Source organism: Rhinoderma darwinii, chromosome 5 (assembly GCF_050947455.1).
Source record: "Rhinoderma darwinii isolate aRhiDar2 chromosome 5, aRhiDar2.hap1, whole genome shotgun sequence".
Classification (NCBI taxonomy): Eukaryota; Metazoa; Chordata; class Amphibia; order Anura; family Rhinodermatidae; genus Rhinoderma; species Rhinoderma darwinii.
In genome coordinates this window covers 326,732,219-326,753,048 of record NC_134691.1, presented here as the reverse complement: position 1 = coordinate 326,753,048, position 20,830 = coordinate 326,732,219, and positions in this window count along the sequence as shown.

Here is a 20,830-nt window from a genome sequence, read left to right as displayed (position 1 = left end):
TTGAATATGTAGTAGTTCCCGCTTTTGTAGTTTTCATTTTCCTATCTCTGTCCTAGTTTTTACTGTTGCTTTCCCTGCGATGCATGCACAGACGCTTGAACGCGCATGCGCCGTGGGACCCACATCCGTGAGTGCCACTTAGCGTCTGGCGTTGTCATGGTGATTTCGTCATCAGGCGGCGCCAGGTCATCTGACGCGTGGCGCGTCACGTGATGTGTGTGTCACCCGGCGGGCGTGTCAAGCGCCGATTTGCATCCGTCCCAGGTGAGTTTAAACCCCACTCCATTACTATAAAAACCCCTAGAGTTTTATTTCATGTAGCATCCTGACGAAGCCGGTCTACAGGGCGAAACGCGCGTCGAGGCGTTCACTCATCCATCCATTTTTGAACTTTTGCACCGCTCTCCATCATGTCCCAGGGTATGTGCTGGCCTTCAGTTCTTATATAATTTATGTATTACTATTAGCTAGGGTTAGTTTGAGTCTCCTGGCCATTTGGGCCTTCATGTTCTGATAGGGCTCTTCCTGTCTAGTTAGATATTACTTCTTACTAGTTAGGCAGCATTTTGTTTACATGTGGGTTTTGGCTATTTAGTGCCCACGTTTACTCTCTTTCCTGTGGGTTATTTTAGTGTGTGTTTTTAGTCATCTTTGGATGGTTGACTCTGTTTATCCATAGTCTGTTCCATCTGACCCTGCTGTACTTTTTTCCGTGTATGGTTCCTCTTTTATCCTGTATTATGACATTGTGTAATATATTTAATAAAGATTTTTGTACTCTTGTATATCATCAGTATACTATTTCTTTGAGGGTCATGTCCCTTCTTTTTGGTTCGCTTTTAGGTTGTCTGCTATATTGAGGGAACCTTGTATACGCCATTGCTTTGGTGTGAGGTTTGTTTAGGTTGTTCCTCTTAAAAATAGTGCCCCCTGTAGAATGTGCCATACAGCCCCCCTATAGACAGTGCTTTATAGCCATGCCTATAGACAGTGTCACACCCCATTTATAGATAGCACCCCCACCTCCCCCTTGTAGATAGTGCCATACAGCCCCCCTGTAGATATTGCCATAAAGCCCCCACTGTCTATAGCGCTATACAGCTCCCACTGTATAAAATGCCACACAGTCCCCCTCCCTTGTATATAGTGCCAAACAGCCCCCCTTAGTAGATAGTGCCACACACAGTCCCCTGTAGATTGCACCACACTCAGCCCCCTGTAGATAAAGCCACAGCCCTCCCCCTTGTAAATAGTGCCATACAGTTCCCCCATGTGTATTGTGCCACACAGCTCCCCCTTGTGTATAGTGCCACACAGTCCCCCTTGTGTATAGTGCCACACAGCCCCCCCTTGTGTATAGTGCCACAAGGCAATGGCGCATCCGAGAAAGTTGTATCAGCCAGGGGGATGTCAATCAGGCATGGAAAGGTGAGTTTGGAGGCAGAACTATGTGACTCTTCAGGATAGCGGCACCGCCCCATGACCCTCTAATGAGTAATTAGCATATAGTCTGCGCCGTTTTAAAAGTGGATTTTAAAGATTTTGCTGCATCTGAAAAAAAACATACAAGGGAATGTTTGGAAATATTGTCAGGTCATGTATTACCGCATGGTAGCTGTTCAAGGGGTTAAAACTACCTGACAGCTTCCCATTAAATATAACATATATAATCTGCCCTGCAATTTTGTTATTATAAATATATCCTATATAATTACAGATCCAGAACCAAGCTCAGTACATAAATACAGCACCACAACCAAGCTCAGTACATAAATACAGCACTAAAACCAAGCTCTGACATATATACAGCACCAGAACAAACCTCAGTACATAAATACAGCACCGGATCCAACCTCATTACAGAAATACAGCACCAGAACAAAGCTCAGTACTTACATACAGCATCAGAACAAAGATCAGTACATATATACAACACCAGAACAAATACAGCTCAATTTAGTGCAACCCCTGCCATAGAGGTTTGTACGGCGTAAAACTACATCTCCCAGCATGGCCCGAACAATAGTAAGGATATGCTGGGAGATGCTGTTTCACAAAAAAAAAATCATACCACCCATCATCTCGCTGCAGATCATACATTGACTACATTACTGATTAGAGGTAGAATAAACATTTACATTAAGTGACTCACCGGTGATGTCTCAGATTCTAGTTATTTTCTTGTCCCTCTGGTCTAGACCTCTATGATGGATTTCTACCGGCCACGACCCATTTCTGGAGTTTTCCGCTCAGATGTCTTCAGATTCTCACTTTTAAAACATTTCTGGACCTATAAACAAAGTTAAAATTCTCAACACCTCTAAATATAATAAAGCGCCATACACTGCACCGCTAACTATAATAGCGCCATACACAGTGTCCCTGATTATAATAGTACCATACACTGTCACACACACACTGTGCCCCCTGTAGATAGTGTCCCACATACAGCCCTCTGTAGATAGTGCCCACATATGGACTCCAGAGCTGCAAGGCAATAGGGCTAAAAACTGAGCCATCGTGCTGCCCTACATATAGCTCCCCTATAGATAGTGCTCCACGTATAGCCCACCTCTGTAGATAGTCTCAGATATAGCTCCCACTGTATATAGTGTCCCACATATAGCCCACCCATGTAGACAGTGCCCTACATATAGCCACCCTGTAGCTAGTGCCCCACAGGTAACCCACCCCTGTATATAGTGTCCCACATATATCCCACCCCTATAGAAAGTGCCCTCAAACATAGCTCCCCTATAGATAGTGCTCTACATATAACCAACCCCTGTAGTGTGTCCCACGTATAGCTCCCCCTGTATATAGTGCCCAACATATAGACCCCCCTGTAGATAGTGCCCCACATCCCCACATATAGACCCCCCTGTATATAGTGGCCCACATATAGACCCCCTGTAGATAGTGGCCCACATATAGACCCCCCTGTATATAGTGGCCCACATCCCCACATATAGACCTCCCTGTATATAGTGGCCCACATATAGATCACCCCTGTATATATTGGCCCACATCCCCACATATAGACCCCCCTGTAGATAGTGCCCTACATCCCTACATATAGACCCCCATGTATATAGTGGCCCACAAATAGATGACCGCCCCTGTAGATAGAGCCCCCAATATAGATATTGGCAGTCACCATTTTTAAAAAAAAACAAAAAAAACTTTACATATTCACATGATCCCATTCCTGCGCAGTCCGATGGCAATACAGATCTGCTCTCCTCTGAACAGGTCTGCTGGAGCTGAACGACGCATCGTTCAATGACGCTGATTGGCGGGGCTAGTCAATCAGCACCTTTCAAGCACGGAAGCGTTGCGATGACGCCATCGCGCCGCTATCGTCGTTGAAAGGGGCTGATTGGCGGAGCAAGTCATTTTGCCCCATCAATCAGCGTTATTGTAAGGTGCTGAATGGTCAGACATGCCCGGCCATTCAGCGCTAAGGCATGTGTATGGCTGTCGCTAGCACCGGGGCCCCCTCCGGTGCTAGCAACGCCTACGGGAATGAGAGGGCCTGTGTCGCCCGGCCCATACTTGTTGGAGGCTCGGCGGCGCGGGCCCCGTAGTAGCGGTGCTACTGCTGTAGCAGCCATAATGGCTGATAGCGGCGCCACCGGGCTAATGGGGCGGGCGTGTTGGATGGCGCCACGGGCCCCGTCAAGCCGCGGGCCCCGTAGCAGCTGCTACGGCTTCTTCCGCGGTAGTTACGCCACTGTATTCCACCATTAACTGTGAGTTGTATTATTGTAAAGTGGAAGCGTTTAGAAACCACAGCAATTCAGCCACGAAGTGCAGACCATGTAAAGTTACAGAGCGGGGTTACTGGGTGCTGAGGCACATAGTGCATTAAATTCTCCAACGCTCTACTGACTAAATAACGAGTATAAACCTCCTCTGGTATTAACATCCGTACAAAAACTGTGCCCAGAAGATTCATGGCATGGAGGCCGAGCAGCTGCATGCCAGCCTCACATCAGCAAGCAGAATGCCAAGCGTCGGATGAAGTGGTGTAAAGCAGCCGCCACCGCATTCTGGAGCAGTGGAAACGTGTTCTGTGGAGTGACGCTTCTCTATCTGGCAGTCCGATGGATGAGTCTGGGTTTGGTAAATGCCAGGAGAACGTGACCTGCCTGACTGCATTGTGCCAGCTGTGAAGATAGGTGGAGGAGGATAATGCTATGGGGTTGTTTTACAGTGTCTGGCCCCTTAGTTCCAGTGAAGGGAAATCCTAATGCTCCAGCATATCAAGACATGAACTTGACGGGCCGCACAGTGCTCTGACCTCAACCCCATCCAACACCTTTAAGATGAACTAGAACGGAGATTGTGAGCCAGGACCCCCTCCTCCAACATCAGTGTCTGACCTTACAAATGTTCTTCTGGATGAATGGGAAAAAATTTCCACAGACACCCCAAATTTTGTAGAAAGTTCCCAGAAGAGTGGAAGCTGTTTTAACTGCAAAGGGGGGGGGGGGGGGGCAACTCTATAATAATGCTTGAGGATTTAGAACGGGATGTCATAAATGCTCCTGGAGGTGTAATGTGTAGGTGTCCCAATACTTTTGTCCATATAGTGTATCTCCAGTAGTGAGGTGTATTTAAAGGAATGTGTCTATAGTGCATGATAAATCCCAGTACATTTGCTAAAACCTTTTCAAGGTAAAATTCCTGACAGATTTATCCAATAGTATGAAAATCCCAAATGATGAGCGTGATAAATAAGTCATAAGGTCAGCTGCACAAAATAATTTCTCTTTTAATTTTCCACTTTGTTAATTAAGCAATCATTCAGCTGTTAAAACGGGATTACTGCATGATGAAATAAAAGGTCAATGAGAAATGTGCGCGTGGTATAAAAATATATATGCATATTATTTATTGAACTTGCTTATTTTATCGCAACAGAACATATTGGAGATGTGCTAAGGTCACAGGAAGCACTGGGATTATTAGATAATTAATTGTAGATGCATCATTTTTGTCATGGAATTTTTTGATATTATACATGAGCATAAAATAACAGTAATACAAATAGCGGACTAATGAAAAAAAGTTATACCCAAAATTATCTACACTTTATTTATTTTATCTGGAAGCTTCATGGACATAAGTGGCCTAAAACAAACCTGTTTAGCACAGGAAGGCAGTCCCCTATAGAGCAGATAGAACTTCCTGTAAATACCTCCATACAGTTAGCTAATTGTACTAAAAGGGGTTGTCCCTCCATTAAATATCATATTTATTGAATAGATCATAAAAAATTAACAATGTTTGCCCTTTACATGCTGTTTATAAATTGACCCAGTGAAAGTTAGGACATTTACTTACATAGTATGGCGCTACCTGGTGTTCAAAGTGTATAGTAGAATGCACGTTTACCTACTGAACTGAGTGTTCGTTGGACACACATTCACAGTCATTCTCCCCACAGCCATGTCTCTGCAAAGTGATTCTCTGTCCACTGCAAATCAGCCAATGGAAGTAACTTTCTGCTTGCTTGTCAGGGAAGAAGCAGAGCCTCTGCAGTAGTATATGGCAGTATAACTGCGGAGAATCCTTCTGCAGGGATGGTAAGTAGGGACTACATCGTCAGCTGCCAGAGTGAGAAAGATACTGATTCTGCCCAGAGCCCCACCCACAGCAGCACAGATTAGCAGCAGCACCAAGGGCGCAACATAAAAGCAACAAATTATGAAAAATGATTTTTTGATAAAAACAATGCAAATTACTTGAAACAGCTATTCCCAGTATTTCAAGACTTTAGGCATGATAACCCCTTTAAAGTGTAACTACACAAAAAAAAAAAAAAAAACTTTAGGCCACACCCATGCATGGCAACATCTCCCAAAAAGTTGCACCTACCTGAATGGTGAAGCCTATCCTATCCTGGCCATGACAATATGATAACCCAGCAGCACTTGCATTATCCGCTTGGCAGGCAGCAGATATAATACAGCTACAGTTTTAACCATTGCAGTTGACAATTGGAGTATTTCCTATACTACTTGCCATGAGCTTGTCAAGTTGTCATAACCAGCAAAGGCGTTACCTGTGGTCTAGTAAAGGACAGAAGATAAAATTAGGGTAGGTTTGTGGAGGTTTCCTATTAACTGGAAACCCCCTCTGAGCAGTGAAGTTAAATTATAAAAAAAATTCTCACTACATATCAATTTATTATAGATGCCTATGAGAGCTGTATAAATCCCTATGCAGCGATCTCCCCCTAGTGGTGGCAGAAGGTAGCCAAAATTCTATCATGTAACTGTGTGGAGGAAAACAGGGATTTAGAAGCTCTATATAATTAAGACAAGGGTCTGGCTCTTAGAAAGTTTTTAGGACCTATTTAGATTAAATTACATTAAATTACATTAAATTATAGGAACCTTTTCCTGTCCTAGGCCACTTCCATTAACCCCTTCACCATCTCATCCAGGGATACCAGTTGTACTTAATTTCCTGTACCATCTGTAAAATTGGGAGGTGCATTTTCTTATTTCCGCTATAGGCATCTAAGTGCTTGAACCCCCACCCCCCCTTAAAAAATTCTGCATTTGCCCATGTAAATGGCAGCATTCAGGTAAGTAAAATTTAGGAACATGTAGAGCTCTATAGAACTGGCTAAAAGCTGCATTTTCATGTTAAATGATGATTACCTGGATTGGAAAGCATTGTATATATGGCTATAAGGAGGGAAATAGACTCCAAAATTAGAATTCTTGTTATAAAATTATACTGTATCTGTGCAGCTATAGCAGTGGGGTTAGACGTTAATATTGTTAACCTTTTAGGGTTCTGATTTTTTTTAGTCTGGTCTATCGGAACAGATGAAAATATAAGATAATCCATTGTCAACTTCTCATCCATCATCATTTATAGAAATGGAACAAAGGATAGAGTATGACTAATTTTTGTCCGTCTTAGTATTTCAAAGAAAAATATATATATAAATAGATTGACTTCTTGTGCATTAGACCTAGGAAAACGGTATAGTCAGACAGCTTCACATCAATGCATTGTGTATACATTCATTTGTATTAGATTGTAGTTAAATTGCTGGTAGGTGAATGTCCCGACATTTAGAGACAGAAGGATCTAGAAGGTTCTAGCCCTTTGCTTAAGCACAATTACAGTATATTGCCAAAGGCTTGTGGACGCCCCTCCTGATTATTTGGTTCAGTTGTTTGTGCCACATCCATCCAAATAGATGCATAAAATCAAGCACACAGCCATGTCATCTCTATAGACAAGCATTGGTAGTAGTATGGGTCAAATTGACTTTACATGTAGCACTGTTATAGGATTCCACCTTTGCCACAAGTCAGTTTGTGGAATCTCTGTCTGATCTGCTAGATCTGCCCCGTCACCTGTAAGTGCTATTATTATCTGCTAGATGTGCCCCGGTTACCTCTAAGTGCTATTACTATCTGCTAGATCTGCCGAGGTCACCTGTACGTGCTATTACTATCTGCTAGATCTTCCCCGTCACCTGTAAGTTCTGTTATTATCCGCTAGATCTGCCCGGTCACCTGTAAGTGCTGTTATTATCCACTAGATCTGCCCACTCACCTGTAAGTGCTATTAATTATCTGCTACACCTGCCCGGTCACCTGTAAGTGCTATTATTACCTGCTAGATCTGCCTTCGTCACCTGTAAGTGTTAGTATTTGATAGATCTGCCCGGTCACCTGTAAGTGTTACTATTATCTGCTAGATCTGCCTTCGTCAACTGTAAGTGTTATTATCTGCTAGATCTGCCTCGATCACCTGTAAGTGCTATTATTATCTGCTAGATCTGCCCCGTCACCTGTAAGTGTTATTATCTGCTAGATCTGCCTTCGTCACCTGTAAGTGTTATTATCTGCTAGATCTGCCTTTGTCACCTGTAAGTGTTATTATCTGCTAGATCTGCCTTCGTCACCTGTAAGTGTTATTATCTGATAGATCTGCCCCGTCACCTGTAAGTGCTATTATCTGCTAGATCTGCCCCGTCACCTGTAAGTGCTATTATTATCTGCTAGATCTGCCCCGGTCACCTGTAAGTGTTGTTATTATTATCTGCTAGATCTGCCCCGATCATCTGTAAGTGCTATTATTATCTGCTAGATCTGCCCCAGTCATCTATAAGTGTTATCTTCTAGATCTGCCCCATCACCTGTAAGTGCTATTATTATCTGCTTGATCTGCCCCGTCACCTGTAAGTGCTATTATTATCAGTTAGATCTGCCTCGGTCACCTGTAAGTGCTATTACTATCTTCTAGATCTGCCCCGGTCACCTGTAAGTGCTATTAGTATCTGCTAGATATGCCTTGGTCATCTGTAAGTGCTATTATTGTGAAGTGGAAGCATCTAGGAGTAACAACAGCTCAGCCGCATAGCGTTAGACCCATGCAAACTCACAGAGCAGAGCTGCCGAGTGCTGAAGCATGTGGCATGTAAAAAATACTTATCCCCTGTTATATAACTTCCTCCAGAGTTTAAAGCTGTCTCTGGAAATGATATCAGCACAAGAACAGTGCGTCCAGAGCTTCATGAGATGAGTGGTCGCTGCACACAAGCCTAAAATCACCATGCACAATGCCAAGCGTCAGCTGGACTGGTGTAAAGCACGTCGTCACTGGACTTTGGAGCAGCGTGTTTTCTGGAGGGATGAATCACGAATTCCTATCTGGCAGTCTGATGGACAAGTCTGTGCTTGGTGAATGCCAGGAGAACACTGCCTACAGGAATACATAGTGCCTACTGTAAAGTTTGGTGGAGGAAGGATAATGCTATGGGTTTGTTTTTTAGGTTCCTTATTTCCAAGGAAAAGAAATGTTAGTGCTACAGCATACAAAGTCATTTTGGACAATTGTAGCTTTCAACTTTGTGGTAATAGTTTGGGGTTTGGCCCCTTTCCGTTCCAGCATGACTGCGCCGCATTGCACACAGAGAGCTCCATAAAGACATGGGATGAGGAGTTTGGTGTGGAGGAACTCGAGTGGCTGCACAAAGCCCTCCCCTCAGCCCATCTAAAACCTTTGGGATGAATTGTAACGTAGATCACAAGCGAGACCTTCTCCCCAACATCAGTATCTCACCTTACAAATGCTCTTTTGGTTTAATGGGCAAAATACTCCCACAGACACACTACAAAATCTCGTGAAAAGTCATCCCAGAGGAATGAAGGCTGTTATAGCTGCAAAAGGGGCTCCAAATCTATATTAACACCCATGATTTTAGAATAAGAATTCCAACAATCTCATATACAGATGTAGCGCTCTTTAACTTGACTTTTAATGTGTTGAATATACAATGACAAGAAACCTAAACTTAACGTTTTCAATGGATCAAGTGATAAGTTACCATGTTGCAGCAAGTTAAGGTAAGGATAAGGATTGCCTACCAGATAAGGATGCTACATCTGTAGTTGTGATGGTCAGGTGTCCACATACTTTTGGCCAAATGGTGGATATCACCCAATTTTACTAGTAATTATGGTGACATTTTAAATAGGGTCTCCGAAGATAAAGTTAGGGTTCAGTTTATTTAAAATATGCAAATTGCCCCGATGCAAAAATTCTTACTGCCCCCCCCCCGCAAACTTCTCATGGCCGACGGTCCGCAGCTGTCAGCTGCATCGCTGGGTCTCCTAAGTGACCCAACAATGCAGCACTAGCAGCCGGGGCGTCACTAAGGCTGGGTTCACACACCCTATTTACGGACGTAAAATAGGATTGTCAGGATGAGCAGAGGATAGGTGATAAGTGTTTGATAGCTGGGGGTCCGACCGTTAGGACCCTCACTGATCCAGAGAACAGGTTCCAGAATCCCCTGTATAGACGAAGCAGCAGCAGCTCACGCACACGCGTTCCCCTACATTCATTCTCTATGGGACTACGGGAGATAGCCGATCGCTGTGGATAGGTGATAAGTTGTTTTGGTGAGATAACGCCTTAAATGTTGGCTGAACCCATTAAAAAATTTGTATGACTTAGATGTCATCTATAAGTTGTGTTTAGCTAAATAACACGGTGGATCCGACCCATTATATAAAGACCAAATCATTGTAAAATTCACCCACAGCATAACGGAGGGTTATTTTTCTGTTCTATGTTGCAATGCTTTGTTTGTCCTATAGGAGCACTGTAGGAGGGCTGATAATTTGAAATATCACAATGGGACACACTTTGAGTTAAAGGGGTTGTTTGGTTTAGAAAATCCATTTTCTAATACTCTATTAGGGTCTTCTGATTTAATAGAGGGGAGTCAACCCTGTTCAGGACCCTCATATATTTGCTGGAGCTGAGCGTCTCTCTCTCTCTCTCTGGAGGACCTGGACATCCATGCATTACCTTGACAGTTCGTTGATTCTATTTGGCCCCAGGTAATGCATAATTTTTACTGTGGTGGCACTGTAGGGGAATTTAACACTTTCTGCCAGGTTCTCCCCCAGATTACAGCTGATCATTAGGAGACACTCTATGACCTTTTAGGGAACCTTTTAACAAGAGATTGTAAAAACTACACCACCTCTTTCACCTAAAATTCTGATTGTATTCCCCAAAAAATCTACTCCAATGCTTGACTCTGGGGCCGGTTTTCTGTAGAACTGATTGTAATATCGTTTTAGAATTGGATAAATAAGACTAGATAGTAAAATGTATCAGTATTAACAGTGTAGGCTTCCAGCAGGTTCTGACTGTAAGCAAGGTGTAGCTTATCTTCATTTTTTCGACTGCTAAATGTTTCATGAATAAAATGGCTTTTAAAATGAAATGTTTTTGGAGCTAGAATAGAATAAATTAAATGACGTATAATCATTGCGGAAATGGGAAGTGAAAATGATAAAGACTAAATGAGAGTGTGATATTGGGGATTGGGATAATCTATACCTAGAGAGTCAATCTAATCAGCTATGAAAATGTGTCTATTTATTCAGATATATATTTTTTTAATCTATAGGGGGCAGTATTTTTGTAGATAGTGAGATTCTATTTAGATGGTTTGTATGGGATTGAAAAGGGACTATAATTTTTTTGAGGCAACATATGCTCAGAGCACTTGTCGCTCATACGTCTTGGCAGCTTATATGCTACTCAGTAGGGGGCGACAGGGAGCACAGGAGAAAGCTCCTTCCTTGTACTCGGAAGCACATGGGAAGTTATATTCACAATTAAAAATTATAGTAAGTTATATCTGTTTTTCTATGTAACTAAGAGAGAACCTGTCAATATGACAGACCTTTTTCAATTAGATCTAATCAATACATTGCATTCACTAAATAGCCCCCAAACTGCCAAACAGGGATAGATAGATAGATAGATAGATAGATAGATAGATAGATAGATAGATAGATAGATAGATAGATAGATAGATAGATGGATGGATGGATGGATGGATGGATGGATGGATGGATGGATGGATGGATGGATGGATGGATGGATAGATAGATAGATAGATAGATAGATAGATAGATAGATAGATAGATAGATAGATAGATAGATAATAGAAGGATAGATAGATAGGAGATAGATAGATAGATAGATAGATAGATAGATAGATAGATAGATAGATAGATAGATAGATAGATAGATAGATAGATAGATAGATGATAGATAATAGAAGGATAGATAGATAGATAGATAGATAGATAGATAGATAGATAGATAGATAGATAGATAGATAGATAGATAGATAGATGATAGATAGATAGATGGATGGATGGATGGATGGATGGATGGATGGATGGATGGATGGATGGATGGATGGATAGATAGATAGATAGATAGATAGATAGATAGATAGATAGATAGATAGATAGATAGATAGATAGATAGATAGATATGTGATAGATAGATAGATAGATAGATAGATAGATAGATAGATAGATAGATAGATAGATAGATAGATAGATAGATAGATAGATAGATAGATAGATAGATAGATAGATAGATAGATAGATAGATATTAGATAGATAGATATTAGATAGATAGATAGATAGATAGATAGATAGATAGATAGATAGATAGATAGATAGATAGATAGATAGATACATCTATGACATATTCAAAAGATATGTCATAAATGTCAGATTGATGCGGGTCCCACCTCTGGGACTTGCACCTATCTCTAGAACAGGGCCCCCTAAACCCCGTTCTACCGCTCTGTATTCCCGCTGAAGCGTGTGATTTCCGACCATGTTAGACGAATACAGCGTAACTCACTGAGCTATGATTTTTCCGTAAGTCCCATAGTAGTGAATGGCAGTTAGGGCATGACCACACATGGCGGAATTCCTCCGCAACTGTCCGCATCCATGCCGCACAGAATCTGCGTTGCAGATTCTGCTGCGGATCTGCACAAAATGTGCAGTACATTGATGCGGACTAGCTGCTGCGGACTGCGGGAAAAGTGCTTCCCTTCTCCCTATCAGTGCAGGATAGAGAGAAGGGACAGCACTTTCCCTAGTGAAAGTAAACGACTTTCATACTTACCGGCCGTTGTCTTGGTGACGCGTCCCTCTTTCGGCATCCAGCCCGACCTCCCTGGATGACGCGCCAGTCCATGTGACCGCTGCAGCCTGTGCTTGGCCTGTGATTGGCTGCAGCCGTCACTTACACTGAAACGTCATCCTGGGAGGCCGGACTGGAGACAGACCCAGGGAGTTCTCGGTAAGTATGAACTTATATATTTTTTTACAGATACATGTATATTGAGATCGGTAGTCACTGTCCCGGGTGCAGAAACAGTTACTGCCGATCGCTTAACTCTTTCAGCACCCTGGACAGTGACTATTTACTGACGTCTCCTAGCAACGCTCCCGTCATTACGGGAGCCCCATTGACTTCCTCAGTCTGGCTGTAGACCTAGAAATACATAGGTCCAGCCAGAATGAAGAAATGTCAAGTTAAAAAAGCAAGACGCATCCGCAGCACACATAACATGTGCATGACAGCTGCGGACTTCATTGCGGAACTTTGAATCTCCATTGAAGTCAATGGAGAAATTCCGCCATGAGTCCGCCACTGCTCCGCAACAGACAGAGCATGCTGCGGACACCAAATTCCGCTCCGCAGCCTATGCTCCGCAGCGGAATTGTACGCATCGTGTAAACGAACACTGCTAAATTAAAGTGAAAGTCAATGGAGAAACGGCTCCGCTGCGGATTAACGCTGCGGAGTGTCCGCAGCGGAATTTAAGTGAAATTCCGCCATGTGTGAACCCGCCCTTACCAAAACAGCTTAGCTCACATGTCCCTGATTGTAAAACTGTTTTCACCCAAAAAAAAAAAAAAAATCCAATTTTTTTTCTGCAAAATATATAAAAAATAAGCATAATTGCTAATGCCGCTCTGTAAACGTCCGAACTATTAAAATACCACGCTAGGTGAATATCCTAGGAATTTTTTTGTCAATTTGCGCCAATTATGCAACAAATCTGCAGCAACATTTTCATATTTGACAGGTAATTCAGACGTTGCAGGTATCACAGCGGACTTGCCACAGATTTCAGCCGTTGCATTGCAAACACTGAAATCTACAGTGAAAATCCTCTGCTTCTCCACAACAGACTGTGCATGCTGCATTGTGAAAATTCTTCTTATTTTCCGCAACGTCTGAACTAAGTTACCTCAGAAGGTATAGAAACCAATTAAAAAAAAAAACGTCTGGTGTGAATTTCCATTGCGGACTGTGCGCAGCGGAATTCACGTCTGAACAGGCCCTTACTGTTTTTGGTCACCTCGCTTCCCCAAATGTCCCAAAAATGGTACCAATAAAAACAACAGCTTGCCCTGCAAAAACCAGTCCTCATGCAGCGCCATCGATAGAAAAATAAAGAAGTTATGGCTCTCAGAATATGGCGACACAAAACAATTGTTTTTTAACAAAAAGTTTTTATTTTGTAAAAGTAGTAAAAGACAAAAACAACGATATAAATTTGGTATCGCTGTAATCGCACTGACCGGCAGAAATGTAACATTTTCCTCCCACAATACGGCAATGTCGATGGAAAAATAAAAAAGTTAAGGAGGAAAAAAATCTAAATAAAAAAATTAAAAATGACCATTAAGGGGATAAGTGACGCCTCATCAGTATTCAAAGCTTGACACAATATTTTAGAAAGCATGGGATGGCCTGGCCTACCATTATATTAAACACTGCACCCCCCAGCAGGTCAGAACTATCATCTAATCCTCCGATAACACATTTATTTTTATTTTTTTGTGGTTTTCGTCTGCGGTGGAATAAGCGGCCTGTTCACTCTGGTTCTGTGTGAGAAATAATGATTAGTATTGATTAATTTAGAGAGGGGGAGGGAGATTGGAGATAGACAAAGTGGTTGCTTTTCAATCCTATCTGATGTAACAATCTCGTTTTGTGGATTACTTGACCTCTGTCTACTATGAGAATATGATTGCTACGTAGATAACATTCGCCGTAAGGTGCTCATTGCCCTGAATGCTGTAGAGACCGTGTAATACAGGACAACACGGCCGTATGTGAATAGGGGGGAACCGCTTATTTAATGTTCAGTGTGGGTGTAATGTGGTGGCTCCGGCGCGGTTTACATTGTAATCAATTACATAACTACAGCTCCAAGTTGACCTGGCTGCAAGAACTTGCTGGGAGTTGTAGTTGCACATTGATGAGAGCATTTACACTTGAACATCCTGACAAATGTTTAATAAGCACCAATATTGTTGTCAACGGACATTTGTAGGGTGCAGGTAATTTAGATTGCAAGCTCTTAAAGTCGTTTTCTGACATAGTAAAAACAATTGGCCAAGGTAGGAGGGATGCATTAAAAAAGCCCCCAAAAAATTACTTACCTCACAGACTCCACGGTGTTCCAGCGCGGCCGCTCCGGCCCTCCCTGCCGTTGTCTATTTAAATGGCTGCAGCGTATACCAACGTGATCGCTGCAGCCAATCACTGGCCTCAGCGATCATGTGCCGTATACCCACTAAGACAAGTGATTGGCTGCAGAGATCACGAGGGTATACGGGCAAGTCATTGCTGCAGCCATGTCAATAAATTGCGGCGGGGAGAACCGGAGTAGCGATGCTGGAGCGCCAGGGATCTGTGAAATGAGTAATGGCGCTTTTTTTTAATTCATCCCTCCTACCCCTGATAATTTTTTTAATAAGTCGGAAAAACCCCTGTAAGACCAAGAGGATGATTAGAGGGCTGTATTACCTCCCAAAACATAATGGTGTCACATTGTTGCAGTCCGGGGACTTAAATGGGTGGACTGGTTTAGAAAAGCCATTTTCAGATACCCTATCATGGCATCCTGAGTCAATAGTGGGGTCCCTCATTTAGGACCACCATTAAATAGTGTAGAGAGCGGCAACAAAAAGCATCCCTCTCTCTCTCTCTCTCTCTCTCTCTCTCTCTCAATCAGGAGGACATGTCTGTGCATTACATACATAGCATTAATGGGCACTGTGTAATGCTTTATTTTTCCTGTGGTGGCGCTGCAGGGAAATTGAACACTTACTGCCAGGTTCCCGATCGCCAGAGTTTCCAGCAGTGGGACAACCTGTAATCAGGTAACATTAAATATTTGTATTAATAGTATGTGCATTCATCCTCAGAGATATTACATATTTTAACAATAGTTTATTATTTTGCTCACTGATCAAGATATTTACTAAAAGTTTATATCCATAAGCATGGTGTGATGAGACAACTAATTGTGACTGAGCTGCATTACGGTCCATGGACAGGGGGAGCTGTTTCTGGGGAAAAAAAAGACCCTTTGCTCTAATCCAATACAACCCCTATAGGTAATAACACGTTCACTCAGGGGAGTAGCTATAGGTGGTGTAGAAGTAGCAGTTGCACCCGGCCCTGGCCCCTGAGAGGGCACATATCCTCCTCTGCCCCATAGTAAGACACCAATATCGTATAAACACTATATGTACAAAAGTATTCATTATTGAATTCAGGTGTTTCATTCAGTCCCATTGCCACAGGTGTATAAAATCCATCACCTTGTCATGCAGTCGCCTCTACAAACATCTGTGAAATAATGGGTCGTTCTATAGAGGGCACTGAATTCCAGCTTGATCCTGTAATAGGACGCCACCGATGTAACAAGTCAGTTCCTGAAGTTTCCTCCCTCCTAGTTATTCCACCATCAACTGTGAGTGATATTATTGTAAAGTGGAAGGAACCGTCGCAAATCAGCTACGAAGTGCAGACCACAAAAAGTCACAGAGCGCGGTCGCCGTGTACTGAGGCGCATAGTGCAGAAAAGTCGCCAACACTCTGCTGACCCAATAACTGCAGAGTATAAACCTCCTCCTGTATTAACATCCACGCAAAAACTGTGCCCCGGGAGCTTCATGGCATAGGGGCCGAGCAGCTGCATGCCATGGGCCCTGGGCTGTTCCCCAAACTTGGGCCCCCCTTCCCCACTGCCGCTCTGCCGTGTCTGTAGTGAACACCACCTTTATGTGCGAGCATTGACAAATGGGTGTTACGATTCCCCTTGTCAAAGGGCTGTGTCCCTACATACTGACAGTCTCCAACCATCGCTGACAGTATAGCACTTCCTCTTGACAATGGGAATGGTAACACACATTTGTATATTACTCCTGGGTACACAAAGATATGTAGAATACAAGGATTACCTGCAACAGACATGTCAGGAGAGGGGACAGATCCTCTATAGAGCCAGTGACTCACAAGTGACGTCTTCTCTGATGGGAGTCGTTTTCTTTTCTTCTTCATCTGACGCAGACCGTTATGGCGACTTCTCCTGATGAGACATCTTTACCCATCACTTCTGCAGCCATTTCCAGCCTCTAGAGAAACACACAAATTTAGACACCAAGGCCCAGGACCATACATTAAAAGGGTTGTTCGGGCACAGACTGTTTTTTATACTGATGACCTATTGATGTGCCGGGATAACTCCTTTTACTCAGACTAATACATTTAAACCCCAGACTAGATTATAGAATACATACAGACCCCAGACCTTCTAAACTATTGCTATCCCCAGACCAGACACCTCTAAACAAATACAGACCCCAGAACAAGCACCCTAAATAAATACAGACCCTAGACCAGAACCCCTAAATAAATACAGACCTCAGACAGGACCCCTAAATATAGACCCCAGACCCGACCCTCTACACTAATAATGACCCCAAACCTGACTCCCTTAATACAGACCCCAGACCCCCTAAACTAATACAGACCCCTAAATAAAGACCCCTAAACTAATACAGACCCTAGACCAGGCCCCCTAAATACAGACGCCATAAACTAATACAGACCTCAGACCCCTAAATACAGACCCCCTAAATACAGACCTCAAACTAATACAGACCCCCTAAATACAGACCCCAGACCTGACCCCCTACACTAATAATGACCCCAGACCTGACTCCCTTAAGTAATACAGACCTCACACCAGACCCCCTAATCTAATACAGACACCAGACCACTAAATACAGACCCCTAAATAAAGACCCCAATAACTAATACAGGCCCCAGACGTCAAACTAATACAGACCCCCTAAATACAGACCCCAGACCCCTTAAACTAACACAGACCCCTAAAAATACAGACCCTAAACCCCTTAAACTGATACAGACCTCAGATCCCCTAAATACAGACCCCTTACACTAATACAGACACCAAACTTCCTAAATACAAACCCCCAAACCAGACCCCATAAATACAGTCCCAAAACCAGACCCCCTAAATACAGTCCCCACACCAGACCCCCTAAATACAGACCCCTTAAACAAATCCATCCCCTTATACTTACATAGCAGCTCACCTTAGTCTTCTCTGTGGAGTCTTGCTGCTGCTCATGGACCTGCGGTCATGTGACCAGCAGGTTTCTAATCAGTAGTGAGAGCTTCAGAGGTGGTCTTGTGACCTTATGTATAAAGGTAATTTTTCAGGGCATATACAATGCCGTTTCATATCGGTTTTTGCCGCGATTGGCGGCAAAAACTTGACAAAACTACATTGTACTTTGGGCGACCATGTGCCCCCCAGGAGCCTTTGGCCCCGGATGGCCACCCAAAAGGCCCTATGATGATCCGCCATTGATGCCAGCCTCACATCACCAAGCACAATGCCAAGCGTCAGATGGGGTGATGTAAAGCCGCCGCCACTGGACACTGGAACGGTGGAAACGTGTTCTGTGGAGTGACGCTTCTCTATCTGACCATCTGATGGATGAGTCTGGGTTTGGTGAATGCCAGGAGAACGTTACCCGCCTTACTGCATTGTGGCAGCTGTTTGGTGGAGGAGGATAATGCTATGGGCTGTTTTTCAGTGGTCGGCCCCTTTGTTCCAGTGAAGGGAAATATTAATACTTCCGGATACCAAGACATTTTTTTACAATTGTAGCTTCCAACTTTGTGGGAACAGTTTTGGGTTCGGCCCTTTTCTGTTCCAGCATGACTGCGCCCAGTGCACAAGGTCCATAAAGACATGGCTGGTTGGTTGGTTGGTTGATTGGTTGATTGGCTGGTCGTTTGGTTGGGTGGGTCCTGACCTCAACCCCATCCAACACCTTTGGGATGAACTAGAATGGAAAATATGGGTCAGACCCCCTCCCCCAACATCAGTGTCTGACCCCCAAAAATGATCTTCTGCATGAATGGGCAAAAATTTCCACAGACACAGTCCAAAATCTTGTAGAAAGTTACCAGCAGAGTGGAAGATGTTTTTTTGCAAAGGGGGGAACCAACTCCATATTAATGTCTATGGATTTGGAATGGGGTGTCATAAAAGCTCCTGTAGGTGTAATGTGGAGGTGTCTCAATACTTTTGTCCACAGAGTATATTATAAATGGTGCATGGTATGTGGAGCCAGGAGTTACGCCTTTGCTCTTACTGCTTTATATAATTATTTTTATGTCTATACTGCTTTAATTAAGCTTAATGGTCACTAATCCTGCTTCTTTATATTGGGGTCTGCGGAGGGGTGGGGATTATATTAACCATTCTGCCAGATTTGCAGTTTCCTGTTGTCTTCCATTGGATTTCTACATTATTTACATCCCATAGATCCAGTGCCTGGAGATTTACAGCTTCACCGCCGCACTGGCAACAAGGACTGAGCTGTTTGTCTTCCTGAGAAAAAAAAATCATTATTATAAAACTACAGCAAACATATACAATGATGTGACGTCCGCCACGGCTGCGCTACTACTGCGGTGGAGGAGATTCGTCCTTCGGTGGACACTTCCTCTTAGAGCAGTCAACGTTAGTAAGGACATGGGGGAATTTCATGCAAGTCAATGGTGTGCAGTGCATCCTGGGAATCTGCCCAATATATTTTAGTTACCGTATATTCAGAGCACGGACTGGTAGCGGCAGATATATATGAGGAATATTTAGGACTGGGATGCTTTCAAAAAGACAGTATCGGCCATCCATTATTTGGTGACACAATTGCGAGGCCAGGCCATGGATGTCCATGTATTCTAACAGGTGCCCAATGATGTTTTCTAGCAATGCCCATGGTCATACCCGCCCATTGTAATGGTTTTCAGCAGTGAGACCCACGTCTGGCCATAGACAGGGTCATTCCACCAACAGCTATCTTCCTCTACTTTTCCATTGAAGGTATAGACTAATGAAGACATCCCTTGTCCATGTGCCCCTGATCATATGTCCAATGGACATCATAGAGAGGGGGCACCCTACTCAGATCCCCCTCTATGAGCTCCCGCTCTGGCAGATTTGAGTTGTTCATGTATCACATGGACGACCATGTAATATTACATTGCAAAATGAAGCGTCTCCAATATAAAAAAGATTGATACACCTTTATCCTGCCCAATTGGCGCACGCGAAAGGCATGTTGTTTATGTCGATGGGATAAGTGGTTGTCAGACATTACTGCTGCTGCTTATCTCTGGAGAACCAAAGGATAAAATGGAGAAACAGAACATAGCCGGTGAAGTTGCCTCTATAGACATGAGATTCTTGGTGGATACCATTAAAAATGATCCAAACCAGCCAACAAAAATCTGTACCCCCAACAAAAACAAGGCACTCTACCAGACATCTGTCTGCCGGGCGCCATTTTCTTGCCAATGTATGTAAGGGAAGCGAACATCAGATCTTGGCACCTCCAGAATTATCAGCACAGTACAGATGTAACCATCTTTATCTTGACTTTTACCGCATTAAATACACAGTGTCAAGAAACGTTAACATGACCTTTTCAATTAATTTTCAATGGCTTTTGTTGTGTGATTTCACGCTGCAGCAAGTTATCAGAGTCAAGATAAACTTGGCTACATCTTTAAATCCATAAATTGCAACCCCCCTCTCAATTGTGCCTTAGATAGCTGCCTACTCATCCTACTCGTCTATCCACTGGATATGATAAACTTGGCACTAAAGGCTCCATGGCAGGGCCAAGTCAGATCTTTTTTGCAATTTTTGCAAGTTTGCTTGCAGCTTTCTGTCCCATAGGGAATCATTGATGCCGTGCACAAGTCATGGTAACGCCTCAATTTTACTATGAGCTGCATCCTTAAAGAGATATTATAAGTTTCTATCAATATGGCTGTAAGAAAAGAGCACATGTAGTCCTCAAAACTGCTAAGACCCTCGAGGGAGATTAATAATGGATGAGGTACACGGCTTGGTAGCAGCTACCACATGGTGCACGTCTGTTAGGGAATATGGTGGAGGCTACAGTGCAGAAAAGTCGCACTTTGTGTGATTATAACGCCAAACCCCAATGACCGTCATTTCTATTTGTAGAAGGGTTGACGGGATGTCATAAATATCAGATTGATATATCCATATGTAATAAACATGAATAAATATCCTCT